This window comes from Galleria mellonella, unplaced genomic scaffold, assembly GCF_026898425.1.
Source record: "Galleria mellonella isolate WM207_F2 unplaced genomic scaffold, CSIRO_AGI_GalMel_v1 utg132, whole genome shotgun sequence".
Taxonomy (NCBI): Eukaryota; Metazoa; Arthropoda; class Insecta; order Lepidoptera; family Pyralidae; genus Galleria; species Galleria mellonella.
Genome location: NW_026441989.1, coordinates 6,492,478 through 6,498,167, shown reverse-complemented (window position 1 = coordinate 6,498,167; position 5,690 = coordinate 6,492,478). Strand labels below are relative to the sequence as shown.

Sequence of the window (5,690 nt, the reverse complement as noted above, 5' to 3'; positions counted from 1 at the left end):
TGTGCTGTGTATGCAAATTAGCTTTGTTAAGTTCGTAAACAAATACACAACTTTTTGGCTATACGGAATTGTTAAAGCGTGTGATATTATTGTGTTATTCTTAAAGAATTCACGTTTGCTTATGTTGAGAGTGTTGTATAGGTAATATTTTATCATACACATCATACTGTAAACATTTGTCGACATGCAAAAATGTATGCTTTGCATCCACATTTTTTTTTAATAATTGATGTCTCTTGATGCATGCTTTTGCACTGCTTATAAAGTACTGTTACAATAAAATAATTACAAGAAGAAAGATTATTGAGTGGCTACCTAGTACAGGTAAACGCAGTTAGGATGACCCACTACTGGAGTGACGACTTCAAATGCAATGCAAGGAGTCAGCGGATGCAGGTGGCTCAGAACTATTCCTTATGGCAGTCTATGGAGAAGGCCTATGTTCAGCAGTGGACAAGTAATGCCTGAGATAATGATGACGATAATTACTATAAGCATACAATTACGTATTACATAAACGTTTTTTGTCACATTAAAATTTTTGGTGATTTTAAAAACACATTTCACCTTAACAGTATATTACTTTGATAAAGTGCTAAAGTATTACTGTACATAACTCACTGCTACATGTTCCACTGTACAGTATAATAATATACTTTAAACCGCACGCGTCTAGTCTTCAAATATTACAATTTATAACTGTCAAGTAGAATAAACGTGGTCGAAATGCGAACAAAGGGAAAAATCTACAGAGTCAAGCGACCGACAGACCGCTTCGTAGGTAACGGTACTGCACGAGCGAACGAGGAAATTTACTTAGAATGAAATTTTAATTGCTCTTATCTACTGGCTTTCTTATATACTGTAAGTATCACAGGCGACAATGCACTGGATAAAACAACGGAACACCGAGTAACGAGGAAATAATCAATCTTCCAAGTCCACTTGGAAGCAATCAACGGTCTGTTATTGCGTCCGTCCAATCCGATAAAAGACTCGATATATCAAAGACGTGCGGTTCAATTACTACTCAATGTGCTATCTGTTGGATACAGTACGAGTAAATCGAAAATAAAAATGGGCCTACGTAGTTGTGGTGTCATCGATTATTAAATGTCAACAACACACTGCAGCATCGATATTTGTGATCGATGCAATCGTCAAGTTCATAAGTGAATATGATAGTACATAAATGTAGGCTGGTATACATGATTGTAACTAAACAAAATAATAATATAGCCGTTCTTTTTAAAATATTTACTGATATTTAAAATAATTTAGGATGATCGACGTCTTTATTCGGCGTTAAATGAGCCACCGCTTCCTTTTCCATAGGTATCGTAAGGAGCGACTAAGAGAACTTAACAGTCGAGGGATGGACGGCAGAAAGTCCCTCCTAAAACGTTACCAAACCCTAACTGCAGTTGCCAACCCGCCTGTTATGTGTGAAAATTACTGGCAGAACTTTCCTTATAGGGAAAGCAGTGGACATAGACGATGATGTGCTATGGTGATATTGACTATTGACATCAATATTTCATATTCTATATACTATTTAATTAATAAATATATGTATTTAAAATATGGAAGAATATTCGTTCTTCTACCTTATCTTTCAACAGAGAAAAAAAAAGAATATTATCAAACAATAAAATATAAATTAATAATACATATTCGGTTTTTATTTAACATATCACAATTAAAAGATAGGTTGAGAAACAGTGTGATTAAAGAGAAGTGTGGGCTGAAAGACACTATAATGACAAAATCCTAACGGGAATGTAGGGTTGGTTTAGCCGTTTGGAGAGGATGGATAAAAGAAGAATTACTAAAGAGATTTATCGAGCAAGATTGAATGGAGATGTCTGGTTGTCATAGATGGACATCAAATAAGCGATTTGCTGAAGAAGGACCGAATTAAAATACCTATATTCGGCGAGCGTGTATGAAAAGATTGATGAATGTGGAGAAAGCGAAAAAGGCGAATCGATCCCTAATGGGAGACAGACGTGATAGATATGTATGTATATCACAACTAAGATGAATTTCATATATCTCTTGGGATACGCTGCAGAGGCCCACTCTTATAGTATCTTTTCTTTAACATATACTTACACAATATAGACCAGCCTTTCCAAAGTGGGCGATAACGCCCCCTTATGGGCGCTGCAGGCCTAAAAGGGGGCGGTAAGAGACCGAGAAATAAATGGAGGCGTTGTGTAGAGACTTGGGGGGTGATCTTGAAGTAATAGTGGTTTTTAAATAGATGAAAAAATGGGGGCGCTAAAAAAATATTTATTCTCAAAGTGGGCAATAGACAAAATAAGTTTGGGAACCCCTGATATATATATATATACTGTCAATGGCGGCTGTTTACTGCCCATCATTTGAACTCGAGAATTTAAAGAAAGGAGGAGAGGGAATTTAGAAATATTCTTGCATGCAAACAAGAGGAGATTGTTCAGCAACTCTGAGCGAACTCTTGACTTGAATATTATGGCGTAGAATTGAAATACTGTGGAATTTCAGCTGTTAAAAGTGCGACAGGTACGAGTGAATATCCATAATGGATTTATATACATGTAATGTAAGAAAAGGAAAAAGTAAAAGTTTATGTAATAAATTATTTAACACTGATAATAGTAATTCTTGTAATATCGGTATATTTACATAAATCATTCATAATATCTCATATTGTTATAAGAATCATTTAAATTTAATAAAACGTTGACCTGTTAAATACAAATTGAATAACAAAACGGATCTAATTATTAATCTGCTTATAAAATAAATTAATGCGGAATTTTATTTTAGCATTTCATTTAATAGAATGCAGATACAAACTTGTTTTCTGTAATCAATTTACAGAAAATAACAATTTACATGAACAAATTGGAAATTGAAGGTAATCATTAAAATATTTTGCTTTATTATGGAATCGTAATGAAATAACAAATCAATGAATACATTTTAATGTTATTAGGTTTATTCCCATCTTCTTGATGGAAATAAATCTAACAATCTTAAATACAATGTTATTTTAAATAGGTAACATATAAAAAAAATTAAGAAACAAATGATATTCTTAAGTGGTGCAAATAATAAAACAAGTATTACTATTACAATATATGTGTGTATATATTATATATACCCACCTACTTATGTAATAAATATAATTTTAACTTTTTCATTTTCACTGATACCTACATATACAATTACCAAAGATATTTAATCTTTATGGTATTTGATGCAATGGAAAGATTAAGTTGCGTACTAGCTGTGATCGCGACTCCATTCGCATTAGCTGAAATTAATTAAAAAATACAATAATTATTTGATATCTACTCCTATTTCCAGGTAGAATGACTTAAATAAAAATATAATTATCAAAATAAATAAATAAAAACATTTATGCAATTGTCGCAAATTACTTTTAATTGTCGTTCTTAACAAAAATAATGTAGAGTACGTAAAATGGTATGAAATATTCTAAATTCTCAACACTTCTGTTAAATTTTAACATGAGTGTGAAAGAAAATAATATCAAAACGCGAGCGTAGACTCATCTAATTTGGTAGGTGTCGTACGTCGGGACATATTAATGCAATTACCTGTTAAAAGCCCCGCCTAGTGCCCCGGGTGTTCTCCAAAGATACGCCTATTGTGAACACTACATATATGTTAAGAGCTGTTAAACTGTTTCAGATTTTCTAACCTAACTAATATTATAAATGTGAAACCGTGTTTATTGGCTATCTCTTGTCTCCTTATTATATTTGGTATAGGTGCTCGTAATATTTGGCATAGAGAAAAATAGGATACTTTTTACCCTCATCAACCAAAATTTCCATACAAAATGTGGCCGTGGCATTTGCTAGTTCTTACTAATAGTATAATTGTGGAAGTGAGTTTGTTGGTTACCTTATAGCGCCTTAACGATTTCATCAATTTCTTTGAAATTTTGTATACAAATACTACTAGTACATGGTATCGAGAAGGATATCACCTACTTTTTATCATGGTTACGCAGACGAAGTCGCAAGTAAGGCTAATATTTATATAAACGTAAATAACACAACTTTTTAATTAATTATTTTTAATGTAAAATAAAAGTCTAAAATGTAAGCTCATTTCTACGGTTTCGTCCATGACACCAAGATATATTCAATGATGGAAAAAAGTTGTAGTACTTGTAACTTAATACCAAATTTTATGACAATTGATAGACCCGTAAGGCGCCATGAGATAATAAAAAAAATAAAACCGTTCAGGTGTAAGTCGTACTCACACATCGAGTAATCCGAACATAAGATAAAATGAACATAAGACATTTTTTACGAAATGTTTAATTATAATATAAAACCTAATATTTTAATATTATGACTGATACTGCAATTCATGATTTCTTATTTTGAGCAATAATTTAAAACTCTATCCTCCAAAATAAACAGTAAGTTTATTTTGGAGGTTTCTTGACAATATCTCAAATGAGTGTTAGTTAGAAACATAGTTTTATTTTTTCTGTTACACTCATATATACCTTTACGAACTGTAATTATTTAAGATTTTTTTTTGCAAAGATTGAATTTCAGAGATTGAAGTATAGTTTCTTACATTTTCGATCATACTTCAAAAAAGCGCGTTAGAAAAAATAAATATAAAACAGTTCTTAAAATGTTCAAATAAAGTTACACCATAAACGTTATTATATGTTTTGTTTACGGAACCCTAAAAATGTACATCCACCTTTATAACACTAGTGAAGATATAAATTGTAATCTATAATCATATTACTTTTATATTAAAAAATATATTTTTTATACAATCTAGAAGATTAACTAACTCTGCGTAACAATATAATAGGATTGCTCTATACCATAGTCTATAAATACTTGCTAAACTACTAAAAAAGCTCTTTTCTAAAGAGCATTTTAACAATCTTCAACTATAATATGAATTTATCATTTACATTTATTTAGATACAGCTAGTATCTCGCAGCTTTTCTCACGTGAATCAGTACATAAAGTATCCTATGTCCTAAGTTAGGATATAACCTATCCGTGTATCAAATTTCATTCAAATATGTTCAGTAGTTTTTGCGTGAAAAAATAACAAACAAACCTCCATCATCTATTTCGCATTTATTTTATAGGATACACAAAAGTAAAAATTTATTTTTGTGACAAACTTACAAGCTAGTTCATCGTTCATCATACTCAACTAACATTTGATATTCCACTACTGATACATAATTTCGTCCTCATAAAAGAAGGATTAATAATCTATCCAAGCGGCTGGATGTACTTATATATGAGCTTTTCTTCTGATGTTTCTGATGAAAAGAGTAAGCTATATTATGTATCATTCCGAATCTAAAAATATTCGTACATCGTTGAGTTTTATAATAAGTTTCTATGTTTTCCTCCTTTATTAATTACTAATTATGTAGCCCTTTTTTTATTTAATTATTGTCTGTTGTAATAATTTTTAAAGTATGATATAGAATACATTTTATAGTTTTAAAACCGGTTATATTAATTACTCTATATGATATCCTTTGCTTTCGATTTTAAGAAAATTGAACTTCGTAAAGATTTATTCAAAAATTAAATATACGTGTATTCGCTTTCAGTCTCCTTCTAGATTAAACCATTTAATAACATTACCGCCTCCATACAAAATTGTTTTA

The 5,690-nt window shown here is 30.9% G+C and overlaps 1 protein-coding gene across 1 annotated transcript in view; it reads right to left on the bottom strand.

Annotated features, from left to right (window-relative positions):
* LOC113518046 (lachesin-like) overlaps positions 1-5,690 on the bottom strand; it is a 252,845-nt gene that overhangs the window by 240,712 nt on the left and 6,443 nt on the right. The gene's annotated exons all lie outside the window — the stretch shown is intronic.